This window comes from Giraffa tippelskirchi, chromosome 6, assembly GCF_054371585.1.
Source record: "Giraffa tippelskirchi isolate mGirTip1 chromosome 6, T2T-mGirTip1v1.2.pri, whole genome shotgun sequence".
Taxonomy (NCBI): Eukaryota; Metazoa; Chordata; class Mammalia; order Artiodactyla; family Giraffidae; genus Giraffa; species Giraffa tippelskirchi.
In genome coordinates this window covers 169,023,595-169,043,287 of record NC_137280.1, presented here as the reverse complement: position 1 = coordinate 169,043,287, position 19,693 = coordinate 169,023,595, and the positions used below count along the sequence as shown (strand labels likewise).

The 19,693-nt window shown below is 37.4% G+C and overlaps 1 long non-coding RNA gene and 1 pseudogene across 1 annotated transcript in view; both read left to right on the top strand.

Moving 5' to 3' along the window:
* Window positions 1-6,831, top strand: part of LOC145509415 (myotilin-like) — a 71,224-nt pseudogene extending 64,393 nt beyond the window's left edge.
* LOC145509651 (uncharacterized) overlaps window positions 1-19,693 on the top strand; it is a 579,505-nt gene that overhangs the window by 454,848 nt on the left and 104,964 nt on the right. The window lies entirely within an intron of this gene.

Here is a 19,693-nt window from a genome sequence, read left to right as displayed (position 1 = left end):
GATTCACAGGACAGCCACTTCCTCTGAAGCCACTGTAGAAGCTAATGTCAGAATCAATAGTCCCCACCAGAAGTGACATCTGACTTTCAGAATACTGAAGGATAGGCTATGGAACAGAACTGCAGAGAAACTACCACCAATTTTGGACTGAAAATGGTCTCTGCCATATTTCTGCCTTTTAATCATGCTTTTCATCATCACTTTGGGGAACACCATTTCCTCCTTGGGGAGACTATACAAAGACACTGGGAGACAGTGATTATCCTTTAGAGCTTTTCTTTCCTGATGTACCAGCATTTGATTGAGTGGGGTTCTCAAATGTTTATCATACAGTGTCATTACTTGGAAACAGAGAAAGTGTTCTCTGGTAAAACATTTAGGACACAGATAAAGATAGCTTGAGATTGAGAGTTCGAATATCTGAAAATCTAAATTTATCTTAAGGGATTTAATTTCTATTCCCAATACAGAGCAGTATAGGGAAGATCATTTGTAGTTGACTGCTTTATACATGTCATCTCTTAATCTTATCAGCCATTTTCCATCCACTGCCTTTCTAGGTATTCTTATTCCAGCTTAATAGACAAAGAAAATTAATCTCAGAAAGTAAAAAGATTTTCCCAAGTGTAAGCAGAAAGGCATATTCCAAGTTAATTATGACTGCGATGAATGCTCTTTCTTCTGTAAAATAAAACACATTTTTTATGTTTATGTCAGTAAAGACATTAAAAACTTATTGTGATTTTGCATTGTTTAACACTGGGGAGGGAAGGTAAATGGAAATAAATACGTTTCAGTTAAACTCCATACAAAGGTAATTCTAACTATATGTTATTGTGAAAGAACAATTTACATTACTTAAGTGGTGGAGAAAGGATTATTTGGCAAGTATTCAAGTAACTCATGGGGAAAAGCAATATATTTCACATTGTGGACATTTATTGTTACAATGTGTACGTTTTTCTCCTTAATGATTGTATGTTCCCTCTTGTCACATCTGCACAAGACAGAATAATTAACGTACATTGGCTGCATTGTGGAAGGGACATTTGGCTTTAATTAATATTGGACCATAAGAAAAGCAATTTGCTTTATATTATCATTCATTATTTGATGCACACATACACAATCACAAGTGTGTGGAATGTTAGAAAGGCAACTATGTGGATGTTAGAAAGCTTCTCTATCTGGAGTTACACAAAGCTTACCTAACAATACACAAATCTTTTTTCGCAGAATAATTCGTTTGTTCTCTTTCATGTTTTAGACAATTGTGTAGCATTTAATGTAAAATGATTTAAAACCAGAAGTTAATTGTATGGAGATTATTCCAAAGGTGAACTGAACAATCAACAAAGCCCCTGGTAAGAGCAGTAATCCAAACTCACTGGAAACTAAAATCACAATGCATATTCATTTTAAATTATAACTTGAAGATCGAGACTGATACCTCTGACTTGTCTAATATATTTTTGTGAAAAAGTTTATCTTATAATTGAGTGAAGTGTCAGTTAAACTTATTTCATATATAACAGGAATGCATTTAGATTACTCGTGTGGTAAACCTTTAACCTTATTCTTTCATCAGGAGGATATTGACCATGTGTATCAGTTCAGTTCAGTTCAGTCGCTCAGTTGTGTCCGACTCTTTGCGACCCCATGAATCGCAGCACGCCAGGCCTCCCTGTCCATCACCAACTCCCAGAGTTTACCCAAACTCATGTCCATCGAGTCAGTAATGCCATCCAGCCATCTCATCCTCTGTCGTCCCCTTCTCCTCCTGCCCCCAATCCTTCCCAGCATCAGGGTCTTTTCTAATGAGTCAACTCTTCGCATGAGGTGGCCAGAGTATTGGAGTTTCAGCTTCAACATCAGTCCTTCCAATGAACACCCAAGGCTGAAATCCTTTCGATGGACTGGTTGGATCTCCTTGCAGTCCAAGGGACTCTCAAGAGTCTTCTCCAACACCACAGTTAGCTTTTGTATTATTACAAATGACCAAATCTTAGTGGTTTGACTCATGAGTCTCTAATTTGGGAGTTGGACTGGCCTTATCTGAGCAGTTCTTGTGTTCGTATGGCTCACTCCTGTCTGAGCGCAACAGTATGGTCAGCTGGGAAGTGGCTAAGCAGAATTAGGATGGCTGGGAGGATGTCTCTGGTCTCTGTTCTTTCTCATTCTTCAGCAGGAAGCTGGAACTTATTTACATGACAACTGGGAAGGATTTCAATAAAGAGAGGGGAAGTGACTCTGGACTCCAGCCCTACGGCATGCTGTCACGTGTACTACGTTCTATTGGCCAACGAGGTCACACAGACAGCCTGTATTCAAGAAATGAAAAAAAAAAAAAAACAACTTCACTCTTTGATAGTAATAAATGTAAAGCAACATTTAAAGGGTGTAAGCATAAGGCAGACTGAGGGATTGTAGCCAGTTTTTCAACCTTCTCTTCTACATTGGGAAACAAATTTTGTTGATGCGGGTGTTCCTTGATAATGAAGTGTCCTGTGAAAAAAGTAGGCTTCAGAGGCGGGATGTGTATAAACTACTCTTCCAATCTTCCCCAAACTTATTCACTGTCACCTCTGGTTCAATGTAAGCATCTCCTGTGACTCCTCCTAAGATTCATCCCGTGCACCTTAGACTGCTGTTCAGCAATTCTGCTTCTGTGAGTTTAACTCAGTTTAACATCCAGATCTTATACATAAATATTTCTACGTATGGCTTTTCTGCTGTCCAAAAGTTGATGCCTGAGAATCTCGGGAAACCCAGATTACTCTGTGTTTCTCATACAGTGTTTCCATGTAGTACAGTCATCCCGTGGCACCCACACGGGACGGTTCCAGAATCCCCTCTACTCCTTGGAGACCAAACTCCTTGGAGAGTAAACTCTGCGGATGCCCCATCCCTTATAGAAAATGGCATCACTATGCTTACAACCTACACAAAGCCTCCTGTATACTTAAAATCATTTCTGGGTTACTTATGCTATCTAAAACAATGGAAATGCTGTGGAAAGAGCTGTAAATACAATGTAAATGCTACATAAATCGTTGCTGTTGTGTACAAATTTAAGTTCTGTCTTTCTGAAGTTTGGATCTTTTAAAAAAGTATTTTCAGTCCATGGTTGGTTGAAACCACGAATGCAGAATCCACAGATATGGAGGGCCAACTGTGTTCTGTGCTTCTGACTTCTGTAGTATTATTCTCAAATTTACTTCATGTTATTAGATACAATCTCTATATCTGAGTTCTTTCCTGCGTAAGACTCATTGCCTTGAAAACATATGCTCTGATTAAGTAAACTTAATCTTTATATTCATTTGGATATACAAATTGCCAGTATCACATGTATTTTAAGTGTTTGCTGATAGTAAGGATTTTATCTTCCTAATCTTCCTATCACCACTTTAATACTACGCAGGGCAAGGATAACATTGTTTCCTTTGTGTCATTTATACAGTTTACTACTCTAGATATCTCATTATTATTGGGGCTAAATTAATGTATGATGTCTCTCTTCCTCTGTATATGTGTGTATGTGTATGTGTGTAAATATGTAAATATACATAAACAGTACACATAGACATATATATGTGTGCATGCGTATATAAAGGTGTGTATAGATAGATGGTTATATAGATTAGATCAATAGAAAAAGATAACTATTGACACTTGAATTGTCCATTTGAATTGAGATATAATAACTAACATATTAAAATTTCAGTATATTCATAGACTCAGATAAGGCATTCTGTTTTTTCTCTTTTCATACCTTGATATGTTCCTGATGAACACTTATCAGTTATATGTATGTGCACGATTCTTTCCCTGGTGAAAATTTAAAAATTATTTTTGACAAGAGTGGCAGTAGGATTTACACTCTGAAATAGGAAGGTAATAAAGGACAGTGAGGGGCTTCCCTGGTGGCTCAGTGCTAAAGAATCCACCTGCCAATGCAGGAGACGTGGGCTCGATCCCTGGGTTGGGAAGATCCCCTGAAAAAGGAAATGGCAACCCACGCAGTATTCTTGCCTGGGAAATCCCATGGACAGAGGAGCCTGGCAGGCTACAGTCTGTGGGGTTGCAAAAGAGTCGGACATGATTTAGCAACTAACAACAACAGGACAATGAGATGTTGAATGAAAGTAGTAAGACTCTTGAACAAAAATGTACTGTTCTAAGGTTTTAAAATGTTAATTTTCAGTACATAAAATGAGAGCTAAAATTATATTCCTATAGATTCTGCCATGAAAAAAATATCTTTGGCTAATTTTGAATCTATATAGATAACAGAATATAGGTAGTCATCACTTTATTTATGCTTCAGTGCAATAGGAATCAAAATCCTAAATCCTTTGACTATCAGAGAGAATAATTCTTTTTTTTTTTTTTTTTTAAGATCAGAGAAGGGCCCTTTGTTTCTCTTGATGTTTGGTAGTTTTGTATCTGATCAAACTTAATCTATAGCCCTTGCCGCTTTGAGCTATTCTAATAAGAGGAGCTGTTAAGAGCTAAAGACCTTGTTTCACATGATCTTGGGGTTAAATCCTTATTTTCTACTAGTTAAATATTGTTTTTTATATTAAAACAAATTATGCTATTTAGTGTTCTGTTTTCTCACCTGTGAAATATGAGTAAGAATCACACCAATTTTTCTGGTATGGTTAAGTTAAAAAAATGCATGCATTATAAAAATGATGAAAAGAAAGTATTCAACTCAGGAAGTTGATACAAAAATGAGACAAACTCCCCTAACTTTCCTACTTCCAATGTGTGTCTGTTTTAAGAAAAGTCAATTTTTCTTAGGCTTGTTTTTTTGTGAAATTAGAAATTAAAAATAACTACTTTGTTGTATTATACATATTCATTAGTAATATGTATGCACGAGCATAGAATCGTTTGTAGTAATTAAACATTCAATAAATGTAGCTTCCTTCTAAAAATATCTTAAGGGTCAAGTGACATTAGCAGGATATATAATGAGAACAAGGTCAAGTGACTACAAACAGCCTATGGCATGCACTATATCCATTGTGTCACAAGGGCCATGAGAGCTGACACATGATATACCAACTAGAGCCACACATACGGAGAACACTAGTATGTAGGTGTTCTATTTAAAAAATGAAAAAATCAAAGTTCATAAATTTTGGCATACCCTGGGGCATCCAGTTTGGTCTTCTGATCTCAAAACTCACGAAATTTTCTCTTTGAAACAAGACAAACAAAGTGTGCACACACACACACTACTTAATTAAAACATTTTTGTTTGAAGCAGATTTTAACACTAAACAGAACACTTAGTTTAAATTAACCTCTTAGGACCACCAATCTCTATGTCATATTGTTAATCTTTCACCTATCGGTATAAGACAAATAATTAGAATGTTTTAAAATAAACATGTTTCAAGTAGGCTTTAGACATTATTAAATTAAAACATCTACCACAGTATTTACTAATTCAAATAAAATGGAAACTACTATAACTCCCAAATGATAGCCCATTTATAGAGCATTTATGAGATTTAATGCATACTTCGACACATTCAAGTTATTATTTTAAATTGCATTTTAATAATAAGCCCTGTTAGGCACTTGACTTTAAGTCTTATATGAAAGAGTTCATCCTTTCTGTTTTTAAAAATTATTTTCGCTTCTACTTTGTTTAATTAGTATTATAATTCACAAGACACACAGTGCTTATAAAAAACATGCATTTAAAATCTCAGCTCCTCTAGCACAATCGAGCCAGCCTTCCATTTTCATCCATCCCTGACAGTGCGAATCCCTGCCTCCACAACAGGGGGTTCTCACATCACCATGCCCTCCTCTATTTTTTCCGCTTCCCCCAGCAGCTTTCTGGCTCCAGCCAGAGCAAAAGGGTTATGCCACCTATAACCAGTTCCCATGCAGCTTCTTTGGCTCCATATTGTCATTATGGCCTGATGACAGTAGCAGTAAAATCCCTCCCACTGGGCACCCCAACTGTCAACGACCCTCTGTTGGCCAAATTGCAAATTCTAGACCCATACCAAACACTCCCAACCATGAAACACAAGGGCCATAAATGCATGCATACATACATAAATAAAAAGAAGCTTTGATTCATGGTTTGAAAGAGAAAGCTGAAATGCAGGACCGCTTCTTCATTATGGAAATCCACAGGTAACATCTGAGGATAAGGTGTTTCCAGATTGCTGTGTTTCAAGCTAAAATGACAATGACTCACAAGCTTTATCATAGCACAACTCAGAATGTGCATGACCACAGGTTCCTAAGTCAGAAGTAAGAAGTAGATCATACTCAAAAGGAGATGTGAATGATCAGCATGCAATACAGGAGAAATTTAGCTCATTAAATTTTGTTCCCAAAGAGTCGGACACGACTGAGCGACTGAACTGAATTGAAATTTTGTTCAAATGTCAGAGAACATGTTGAGTGAAGAAGGAAGATTCTTCTTTGAAGGAATGGACTTCAAAGTGGGTAGACTGCCAGCTCCTCATGTGTCACGGTATATAAATGGAAGCTTTTTGCAAAATGATAGTGTCTTAGGAGGGTTTTCATTCACTCTTCCTTGAAGTGATCAGAGCTTTAGGTTCAGGGGCTTACTCATGTAATGCCACAAACTGAACAGGGGAAGCTACCTTTACTATATAGCTGGACATCCTTGCAAGAGAACATAGAACACTAATATTTATCTACAAAACACAGCTCAAAGACGTTTTGGGGGGAGACTCACTAAAGCCAGAATGCCATATCTCACCTGTGCCACCTTTGAAGGTGTTCTGAAGAAGAAATCATGAAATGGTAAAGTTCAGCACTGACTGAAGAAGCTGATAGTGTGATAATTATAGATTACTGATAAAAAATATGAATAAGGGAGATTCTGGATAACATAATACAATAGCATATAGTTACTGAAGATAAGTTAATGACTACATATAAAACCTGCAACTATTAATTGTAATTTTTCCTATAAGTTTGAGTTTTGTCTTCTTTTATCTCGATTCATAGGTCTATTTTATTTTTCATCAGATTCATTTTTTGAATAAAATACTTTTTAGAGAGCTTTATGAAAGTGAAAGTCACTCAGTCATGTCTGACTTTTTGCAACCCCATGGACTATACCATCCATGGAATTCTAAATTATGTTAACTTTTGAAATTAAGAAAGCTAACAGAGGGAGACTAAGTATAATCACACAGTCAATAGACATCATCTGATTCTCAGATTTGCTTACTTCTTAGAGATATAACATCAAGATGCTACCTTTTACTTTTCTACAAAAAAAATGATATATATAGTTGATTTCTTGAAATCATTAATTACATATTTTTGTTAATGTCTAATTCCTAATTGATAATGATGCCTAGCAAATAGAACAACTTATGTTTTAACTTTCAGAAGAAAAAATGAGTAATATTTTAATATTTAATTAGTAAGTCAATATGATATTTTACATTTGCTATCTTATTTGGCTCTTAAAAAACTCTCACAAGATGAAAATCATCCCCACTTTACAGCTAACAGAGACTTAGAAAATTTAAGTCACTTGTTCAAGAGGATCTGTCTATAACTGGGAGTCTAGGATTGTTTCCTAGCTGTCATGAGTCAGAAATTAGTGATCTGATGTCTTGCAGCCTTCTTAAGATAGACATTTAAAATTGTTAGTTCAGTTATTTGAAGTCATACTTTCAAAATATGGTGACAATAGTTACAGCTAAAATTCAAGTCAGAAATTAGTGATCTGATGTCTTGCAGCCTTCTTAAGATAGACATTTAAAATTGTTAGTTTGGTTATTTGAAGTCATACTCTCAAAATATGGTGACAACAGTTACAGCTAAAATTCAAAGAGCATTACGACAGCCAGTAGATTGATGCAGATTCATTTTTAAAAATTGCATATGTTGGTAACTTATGAAACTATTCCCAGCTTCATGAAAGGCAAGGTAATCAGTTCCATTTCTTTTGGGTACAGTGCAAAAATAATAAAAAGTGCTTTTTAAAGTGTCTCCCTTATTTCCTTTTGTATCAGTTCAGTTCAGTTTCTCAGTCGTGCCCAACTCTTTGCGACCCCATGAACCGCAGCACGCCAGGCCTCCCTGTCCATCATCAACTCCCGGAGTCCACCCAAACCTGTGTCTATCAAGTCGGTGATGCCATCTAACCATCTCATCCTCTGTCTTCCCCTTCTCCTCCTGCCCTCAATCTTTCCCAGCATCAGAGTCTTTTCCAGTGAGTCAGCTCTTTGCCTCAGGTGGCTAAAGTATTGGAGTTTCAGCTTCAACATCAGTCCTTCCAATGAATACTCAGGACTGATCTCCTTTAGGATGGACTGGTTGGATCTCCTTGCAGTCCAAGGGACTCTCAAGAGTCTTCTCCAACACCACAGTTCAAAAGCATCAATTCTTTTGTATATGAAATAGAATATGCTGTTTCTTAAGCTCAATAAGATGGAGTTGAGGTTAGGTGCACAAGGCCAGAAGCAGGAACAGTTTTCAGTTTTCCAGAACCTTTGTAAGAGTGGTTAAATACATGAAATCTTTAAACAAAGATAAAATGGATGAACGCTAGTATTAAAAGAAACCTTCTCAATGATAAATGTTAGTTAGTTGTTCATTTTCAACTAAAAATTCAAGCTAACCTAAATAGAAACATTTTTCCGAAGGAGACATGCAGATGGCCAGTAGGCACATCAAATGATGTTCAATATTGCTATTTATTAGAAAAGCACAAAGTAATACTGCAGTGAGGTACCACCTCCCAGTGATCAGAGTGGCCACAATTTAAGTGTAGATAACAAATGCTGGAGAGGGTGTGAAAAAAAGGGATATTCTTATGCCCTTGGTAAGAATGTAAATTAGTGCAACCACTGTGGAAAACGATATGGAGATTCCTCAGAAAACTAAAGGTAGAGTTGCTGTATGACCCTGCGCTTCCACTCGTGGGCATACACCCAGACAAAACTGTTAAGTCGAAAAGATGCTTGCACCCCTCTGTCCCAGCAGCACAATTCACCATCTCCAAGACATGGAAACCACCTAGATGTCCATTGATAGAGGAACGGATAAAGAAGCTATGATACATATACATATGGAATATTGTTCAGACAGAATATTACTCAGCCATAAGAAAGAAGGAAATAATGCTATCTGCAGCAACATGGGTGGACCTAGAGATTATCATGCTAAGTGAGGTGAGTCAGAAAGAGAAAGGCAAACGCCTTATGACAACACTTATATGTGGAACCTAAAATATGATACAGATGAACTTACCTTGGACATGCAATTCTAAGGATATTTTTAGAATGGTAATTGTAGTTCACTAATTCATTTTTTTAAGTTACTCTATATATGGAAATAACTGAAAAAACCTTTTTCATAAAATGACAGTCTTTTATTTAATCACTGAGATTGAATCCAGTCACAAGGAGCTGTGAAGAATTTTGTTCTTATACTTCCTATGTATTAATAGTTAAATGAATTTAATAATGGGTTTTGATTTCAAGTGTCGCTTTGGAATGTAGGGTATACATAGTATGATATCACAAGGTGAAAAATAAGCTAAAGAGTTCATATGTCCATTTGATAGCACTTAGGGTTTTATGTCTTTCAGTGTGAAAATTGACTTATTCTTTTAACAGAGTTCACAACCCCTGAATCATCTGTCAGCTTTCAGCTCAAATCTCATTGAGGGAAGACTATCATATTATTCTATAGGTTTTGAGAGATTTCTTCAAATTATAATTATGACAGCCTGAATCTTGTGACATGGGAGACTAAGCAATTTCATGGATCAATGAACTCTGAACATAAAATCCATTTTTTAAAATTACCCTCTTGAGGCTTCTTTTCAAAAAGTTTATAAAACCACATCTACATACATCTGTTAGAAAAAATGAATAGTTTCTGCCAACCATATTCTGTAACTTTGACACATTTTGAAAAATCCTTATATCTTTATTTCTGTATTACCTTCAATTTATTTGACCTTCCCCCCATGCCAGTGAGAATAAATTGTTATTTTTTTATTCCAATGGAATGTTATTGGCACTTCTATTTGTATTCATATCATTGTGCTATAATCATTTGTGTATGTTCTCTTGTCACTTGTTTCACAAAGGTGAACTTGTTGAGGGCAAGGGCATTATGGCATTCTTTTTTCAAGTATTCATTTCATTTACAAGGTGAATTGTACCTCAATCAATGAACATTTTTCAAGCAATCTTCCTGAAGTAGTTTTTAATCCATAATAGGGAGCTTACTTTATTTTTGTTGGATGGACTGAGTGCCTTTGTTTCTTTATTATATTTTTTAATCTTTATTTTATATTGGAGTATAGTTGGTTAAAAATGTGTTAGTTTCAAGTGTACAGCAAAGGGATTCAGTTATACATACTCAGGTATATATTCTTTATTTCAAATTCTTTTCACATTTAGGTCATTACAGAGTATTGAGCAGAGGTCTCTGTTCTATATAGTAGATCTCTGTTGGTTACCTATTTTTAATTAAATAACAGAGTTTACATGTCAGTCCCAAAACTCCCAATATATTCAATCCCCTCATCCTTCCTCCCTGGGCAGCATAAGTTCATTCTCTACGTCTGTGAGTCTGTGAAGGGTTTGTTTCTTATTGAACAAAATATTACAGAATTAGAGAACAGTCAACTACAGTGGCTGTAAGTATTAGAGACAATTTTCCTCTAAGGGAACAATCTTCTAGCCTATCTTGTAAGATGCTATCTTCACATACTCTTTCTTTCCTTTAAATTTGTGTCCTTTCAATTCTATGGCAAATCATTATTTGCATAAATTATGTTAATTTTTTTCTTTCTTAATATTGCCAACCTATTTGGAGTGGAGGGCAACTGTGTCTGGATAAGTTTCCTGATCTCCCAACTTTTCTTGCTTAGTGCTGCATAATTGACATGGAGATGTAAACAGGAATTGTTAGCTGGAGCTCTAGAAATCACTTTCAAAAAGACAAAACCAGCTTTTGCATTTGTACTTCTTATAGTTAAAGATATTTGAATAGGAAAATGAAAACCTGCATTGGGAAGTGGTCATATCATCCCGGAACTGCTCTATATGCTTATTTTGTAAGCTAAGTAAATCCAGTTGGATTAAACATGTTTCTAGTTCATGAAAATAAACCAAGAAAAAATGTTTTAGTGAATAGTACATTTTATAGAATGCATGGATGCATGCATGCTAAGTTGCTTCAATTGTGTTCGACTCTATGTGACCCGATGGACAGCAGCCCACCAGGCTCCTCTGTCCACAGGATTCTCCAGGCAAGAATACTGGAGTGGGTTGCCATTTCCTTCTCCATGTTTTATACAATGAGATATTGCAAAATCCATTTTGTAATTTGTAAAAGAAAAATCTTATTTCTAAGTGATTTCAGCTTGATTCAGTAAAGATAGATTTAAGAAGACAGAAATATTTTCAGTGGTGTTTTTATGATATTTGATAATAAAAGCTTATCTTATCTTTTTGATAACATAATTCATAATAATAGGACTCAAAAGTAGCACTGGATGTATATGAGAAAACACTTAAAATGAATATATAGATGTTTAATTTATTGAAATAATCCAACATAACTAATATGAAAAGAATAAGTTAGGTGACTTTATTTAATAGAAAAGAACCAATAGAGCACTAATCACCACCATAAAATTAAATTGTGCAAGATATTACTTACAATGTAGAAACTATTCCAAAATCAATAGGAGATGCTATTATATAACACATGAGGAAATTTTCAGGCCATAGGAATGGAACAGGAACCCATGGAGAAATCATAGTAGATGTTGTCTGAAACATGGATGGTGAGGTGAGTCTCTAAAACATCCAAGGAAGATGCTGTATACCATCTTCATATATCATAAAAAATTCCCTATTATGAAAGTTTCACAACCATTTTCTGAAGTCTGTCCAGCACTTAAAAATTAATAAAAGTCTATTTGTTTGCTCTAGCAGAATAGTTGCCATATTGTTTGAACCCATTGTCATATAGGAAATATGAACAACCAGTTTTTGTTCTCAGAATAAACCATTTTGAAAATCCTAGCAAATTATTGATCTCTTAATTATATTTTTTCAAGATTATATAAATCTGAATATTTTCTATAAAAACTTTTTTATTCTGTTAGCTGTCAGTGTTCCTCCAAAAAACTTTCTAAATATGAGACCAATAAGGGACCATAAAATTTTAACAGAATATTGTAATTTTAGGTTTAAGCATAACATACTATCACCAAGCTATCACCAATAACTAGTCTCTAGCTTCTGTGTGGATTGTCTAAAGAAGGATTATGTATTTTTCTCAATTATAAATGGATGAAATAAACCTTTTGCCTGTTAGTTCCTAGCTCCTGCTTTTACTCACTTTTTTACTTGATAACCCTCCACCTATTTGAAGCATTGTTATGCTCCCTCTGAAGATTTCTTACTGTTCTTTTAGGCTAAATGTCAACCACTTGAAGTATCTCTAAAAATAAGAGTGTTTTTCAATGTAACAGTGGCCCTTTTGGAATCAACATGCATTATGAAACTTTCTCTCTCTCTCTCTTTTTTTTTTCTTTTTTATTATGTCCACTTCCACCTCCACAACTAGAAAATTGCATGCTTACAGTTGATTGCTTGAACCCAAATATGGTGTTTCACATGAATCACACTTTGTTTTTAGACAACTCCAAATCTTTCCTCTTGCCAGCACATGGAAAGCCTTCAGTAGACATTGCAGAAATGAATAGGTGAAGGAATGAAAAACTAAATTAGTTTTTCATGACTGTTAGGTAGTTAGAATAAGAAACAGGAGTCCAAAATGGCGGTGGCTAAAAGACAAGGAAGGGAAAACCCCGCGAAAATGGAACAAAGGAAGGTCAAAGGAAGGTCTGAGGACCGGAGTGAGAACTTCAGGTAGAACAGCACTCCTGGTTAAGCTCAATTTGCATAGAGCAGGCCCAGGGGGAGAAAAAAAACATATAAAAAGGAGGATCCAAAGCGCTTTCTCTGTTTTCCCTCTCCGTTTCTCTATCTCTCTCCCCCCATGTGCGTGTGCTCTTTCTCTCTCTCTCTCTCTCTCCCACAGGCGTGTGCTCTCTTTCTCCCTTTCTCTTTCTCTCTCTCTCTTTCTCTCTCTCTTGCTCTCTCGCTCTCACTCTCTCTTTCTCTCTCTCTCCCGTGCGCTGGCGCACTCCCCCACTCTCTTCTCTTTGTTGTCTTTGGGTCGGCATGCCCTCATGCTTCAAGGATGGATTCTCCTGCTATTATCTAAATAAAATCGAGCTGGAACACTGATTTGTCTAAGAGCTATAACAAGGTCTGTCCAAGACCCGAGAGCTGTGACCTGCCTAGGGCTTTAATGTCCGTCGCTCCAAATCTTTGTTGTGACGAGACAGAACCGAGGAGCAAACACTCGCCTGACAATGACAATATACAGACAAAATGATGTTGGCTTCCCGAACTCTTTCTAAAGAGAATAATATTTTAAATTGTTCATTATATAACTCTCCTTAAGAATAATGGAAATCTCTCTATTTTTATTTTCGAGGATATACTTTGTTTAAATCAGGATTGTTTTCCTTCCTCTCCAGTCTTCATTCAGCTCTTCTACTCCCTATTGCCCTCTTAGTTCACTGTCATCAGTTCAGGGATCTTATCTGTACATATAACAGTCCTGTGGGAATGTAACATGCCCAAGTCCAAGTATTAAATCCATGTGTCCCTCTCGCTGCTAAAAAACTGTTGACAGGAGGATGTTGGATTCCACCAAAAAAGATTCCCCACATCCAAGGGCAAAGAAGCCCCAGAAAGATGGTAGGAGGGGTGAAATCATGTTTAGAATCAAATCCCATACACACCAGAGACGCTCAGAGGAATCAAACAAACCTTGTGTACACCAGGACTCAGAGACCCCACAGAGACTGAGCGAGAACTGTGTTTGAGCATCTCCTGCGGAGGTATGGGTCAGCAGTGGACAGCTGCAGGGGCTGGGGCTCTGGGTGCAGCAGACCTGGGTATGGCATATGCCCTCTTGGAGGAGGTCGCCATTAACGCACCATAGAGCCACCAGAACTTACACAGGACTGGGAAACAGACTCTTGGAGGGCACAAACAAAACCTTGTGTGCACCAGGATCCAGGAGAAAGGAGCAGGGACCCCACAGAAGGCTGACCCAGACTTGCCTGAGAGGGTCCAGCAGTCTCCGGCAGAGGCATGGGTCGGTGGTGGCATGCTGCAACGTCTCCAGCACTCAGGGCAGTAGTGCATGCATGGGACCTTTTATCTTCATTACCTCTACCATAGTTTGGCCTCAGGTCACATAACAAGGAGGGAACTCAGTCCCACCCATCAACAGAAAATTGGATTAAAGATTTACTGAACATGGCCCCCTCATCAGAACAAGACCTAGTTTCCCCCTCACTCAGTCTCTCAAATTAGGAAGCTTCCATAAGCTTCTCATCCTTATCCATCAGGGGGCCAACAAAATGAAAACCATGATCACAGAAAACTAATCAAACTGATCACATGGACCACAGCCTTGTCTAACTCAATGAAACTATGAGACATGCCATGTAGGGCACACAATACAGACGGGTCATGATGGAGAGTTCTGACAAAATGTGGTCAACTGAAGAAGGGAAAGGCAAACCGCTTCAGTATTCTTGCCTTGAGAACCCCATGAACAGTATGAAAAGGCAAAAATCTAGGACACTGAAACATGAACTCTCCAAGTCGGTAGGTGCCCAATATGCTACTGGAGATCAGTGGAGAAATAACTCCAGAAAGAATGAAGGGATGGAGCCAAAATAAAAGCAACACCCAGTTGTGGATGTGACTGGCGAGAAAGTAAAGTCTGATGCTGAAAAAACAGTATTGCATCAGGGCAAATTGGAAGTGGTCAAACAGGATATGGCAAGAGTGAACATCGACATTTTAGGAATCAGTGAACTAAAATGGACTGGAATGGGTGAATTTAACTCAGATGACCATTATATCTACTACTGTGGACAAGAATCCCTTAGAAGAAATGGAGTAGCCATCATAGTCAACAAAAGAATCTGAAAAGCAGTACTTGGATGCAGTCTCAAAAATGACAGAATGATCTCGGTTCATTTCCAAGGCACACCATTCAATATCAGAGTAATACAAGACTATGTCCCAACTAGTAATGCTGAAAAAGCTGAAGTTGAATAGTTCTATGAAACCTACAAGAACTTCTAGAACTAACACCCAAAAAAGAGATGTCCTTTTCATTATAGGGACTGGAATGAGAAAGTAGGAAGTCGAGAAATACCTGGAGCAACAGGCAAATTTGGCCTTGCAGTACAAAACGAAGCATGTAAAACACTAACAGAATTTTGTCACGAGAACACACTGGTCATAGCAAACACCCTCTTCCAACAACACAAGAGACGACTCTACACATGTACGTCACCAGATAGTCAATACCAAAATCAGACTGATTTATATTCTTTGCAGCCAAAGATGGAGAAGCTCTATACAGTCAGCAAAAATAAGACCTGGAGCTGACTGTGGCTCAGATCCTGAATTCCTTATTGCCAAATTCAGATTAAAATTGAAGAAAGTAGGGAAGATCACTAGACCATTCAGGTATGACCTAAATCAAATCCCTTATGATTATACAGTGGAAGGTAACACATAGATTCAAGGGATTAAATCTGATAGACAGATTGCCTGAAGAACTATGGATAGAGGTTCATGACATTGTACAGGAGGCAGTCATCAAGACGATCCTGAAGAAAAAGAAATGCAAAAAGGCAAAACGGTTGTCTGAGGAGGCCTTACAAGTAGCTGTGTAAAGAAGAGAAGCTAAAGGCAAAAGAGAAAAGGAAAGATATACCCATTTGAATGCAGAGTTCCAAAGAATAGCAAGGAGAGATAAGAAAGCCTTCCTCAGTGATCAATGCAAAGAAATAGAGGAAAACAACAAAATGGTAAAGACTAGAGGCCTCTTCAAGAAAGTTAGAGATACCAAGGGAACATTTCATGCAAAGATGGGCTCGATAAAGGACAGACATTGTATGGACCTAGGAGAAGCAGAAGATATTAAGAACAGGTGGCAAGAATAAACAGAAGAACTATACAAAAAAGATCTTCATGATCCAGATAACGACAATGTTGTGGTCACTCACCTAGAGCCAGACATCCTGGAATGCGAAGGCAAGTGGACCTTAGGAAGCATCACTATGAACAAAGCTAGTGGAGGTGATGAGATTCCAGTTGAGCTATTTCAAATTCTAAAAGATGATGCTGTGAAAGTTCTGCACTCAGTGTGCCAGCAAATTTGGAAAACTCAGCAATGGCCACAGGACTGGAAAAGGTCAGCGTTCATTCCAATCCCAAACAAAGGGAATGCCAAAGAATGTTCAAACTACTGCACAATTGCACTTATCTCACACACTAGCAAAGTAATGCTCAAAATTCTCCAAGTCAGACTTCAACAGTACCAGAACCGAGAACTTCCAGATGTTCAAGCTGGATTGAGAAAAGCCAGAGAAGCCAGAGATCAAATTGCCAACATCCGTTGTATCATCAAAAAAGCAAAGGAGTTCCAGAAAAATATCTACTTCTGCTTTATTGACTACGCCAAAGTCTTTGACTGTGTGAATCACAACAAACTATGGAAAATTCATAAAGAGATGGGAATACCAGACCACCTGACTGGACTCTAGAGAAATCTGTATGCAGGTCAAGAAGCAACAAGTAGAGCTGGACTTGGAACAACAGACTGGTTCCAAACAGAGATAGGAGTATGTCAGGCTGTATATTGTCACCCTGCTTATTCAACTTATATGCAGAGTACATCATGTGAAATACCGGGCTGGATGAAGCGCAAGCTGGAATCAAGATTGCTGGGAGAAATATAAATAACCTCAGATATGCAAATGACACCACCCTTATGGCAGAAAGTGAAGAAGAACTAAAGAGCCTCTTGATGAAAGGGAAAGAGGAGAGTGAAAAAGTTGTCTTAAAGCTCAACATTCAGAAAACCAAGATCATGGCATCTGGTCCCACCACTTCATGGCAAATAAATGGGCAAACAGTGGAAACAGTGTCAGACTTTATTTTCTTGGGCTCCAAAATCACTGCAGATGGTGACTGCAGCCATCAAATAAAAAGATGCTTACTCCTTGGAAGGAAAGTTATGACTAACCTAAACAGCATATTAAAAAGCAGAGACATTACTTTGCCCACAAAGGTGCATCTAGTCAAGGCTATGGTTTTTCCAGTACTCATTTATGGATGTGAGTTGGACTATAAAGAAAGCTAAGTGCCAAAGAATTGATGCTTTTGAATTGTGGTGTTGGAGAAGACTCTTGAGAGTCCCTTGGTCTGCAAGGAGATCCAACCAGTCCATCCTAAGGGAAATCAGTCCTGAATATTCATTAGAACGACTGATGTGAAGCTGAAACTCCAATACTTTGGTCACCTGATGTGAAGAACTGACTCATTTGAAAAGACCCTGATGCTGGGAAAGATTGAAGGTTGGAGGAGAAGAGGATGACAGAGGATGTGATGTTTGGATGTCATCACCAACTCAATGGACATGAGTTTGAGTAAACTCCGGGAGTTGGTGATGGACAAGGAGGCCTGGCGTGCTGCAGTCCATGGTGTCTCAAAGAGTTGGACAAAACTGATAGACTGAATTGAACTGTCCCTTTCTTAAGACCTTCTATTCTTCTTGGGTCTCAAGCTCTATCAAGTACTGCTTGTTATCCCCTTTACAGCTTTTTGAATGTTCTGGACACAATAGAGTGAAATGGGAGCTGAGGAACTAGTTACGTTTCTGTTTTGTTTAATTATGTTTGCTTCTATTACAACATTTGTCCCAAGCTGCAGACAAATGAATTCCTTATGTTTCTGCTTTCCAGGCGGGTAGCTCATCGTACACTTCAATATTCCCATTAGGTTTTTATATGTCAATTACATTTTCAGATAGAATTATGATGATCATTCTCTGAGGTTTGACAGTACCTCATGCATAGTATAGCTAAGCTGCTTATCATGAAATATCATATAATGTATGGCTTGCTTGTCTTTCACCCTTATGGCTTGTGAGCTCCAGAAATACATATACATATCTCTATATTCTCAGTGCTTAGAATTCAGAGCTGATCCTCAATAAGTTAGTTTTGACTGCCCAAATGAATAAACGATTATGTAGATATCATTGGTAAAATTAATGGTTTATCTTCTTTTGCACAAAGTTTTGCTTGCTTTTAGTTAGCATGAGTTCTTCATTTAGCTCATTATCGTATTTTAATTCATCCATATCATATTTAAGAAATCACCTTTACATTTTGTAGAGTAGAAATTTGTGGATTTATAATATTCACTTTTTAGAGATACGACAAATTCTCTCTGAATTAATCCTGAGAGATTTTGAATATCTTTGTTTCATTTTATCAAATTATGATTTGAATTATTAGCTGTATATATTTACAGTTATATGAGTCCTACTGAATCAATACTCTCCTTCACTACTGTATCATGACTGCCATTAGAAGATGAATGAAGGTCTCATATTAATATCATGATATTAATTTTTATTTTAAGAAGAACCATCTAACAGTTTTATAATAAAACCTCCAGATAAGCACAAGGCCCATTGTTCTCTGTCCTGAGTTGAGGAATATTCCCTCCAAGTTTTTTATCTCAATAATTGCATCATTAAGTTGCTGGCTCAAACTTAACTTGTCACTCTGTGTTTTTATAAATGGCCCTGTGGGATGTACTTTTGCAATTTTCTGAGGTACATGAGTAGAGGCTTCCAAAAAACATAAAGAATCTGCATGGCTTTTTATGTGTAGAGATCAGGAGTGAAAAATTACTAAGATAAATTAGTTTCAGCTTTTTGTGACTATAGATCTAAAAAACATTTTAATTCCTAAGATTTAATTTTTTCCAGGGTATAAGTAATAAGCAAAATGAAATGATGTTGATTGATTCTAAATTCAATTGTGCTGCAGATTAAAAAAAAGAAGGTCCATGGGATTTTTTTTAATTTCTAGCCTCTTTAAATAGTTACAGGTATATATCTGATTATTATCATTGGCAAAACAAGATATCTGGATATCCTGAAGCTATGACTGAATTCACCGAGTTTCTGCCTTGCTACATTTGGAAATCAGTATCCATGAATCAATAGAGAAAGGTACCTTGTGCTCTTGATAGAGTGATTTTCATGAGCTCAAAGGGCTTGGAGAAGTACTAGAGTACCAAGAACTCTTGAACACTTGGTTTACTTGTTGACCACAGGGGCTCTTCTCCTGCCATTGGCAGCCCTTGAGAAAGTCAATAATACCTTAAGAGAGAGACTATAGGAGACTGAAATCACATTAGATTAAGAAGCTGCTGCTAAGTCGCTTCAGTCGTGTCCAACTCTATGCGACCCCATAGACGGCAGCCCACCAGGCTCCGCCGTCCCTGGGATTCTCCAGGCAAGAATTCTGGAGTGGATTGCCATTTCCTTGTCCAGTGCATGAAAGGGAAAAGTGAAAGTGAAGTCACTCAGTCGTGTCCGACTCTTAGTGACCCCATGGGCTGCAGCCTACCAGGCTCCCCCGTCCGTGGGATTTTCCAGGCAAGAGTACTGGAGTGGGGTGCCATTGCCTTCTCCGTAGATTAAGAAGAGCTGATGCAAATAGATCGTTTGC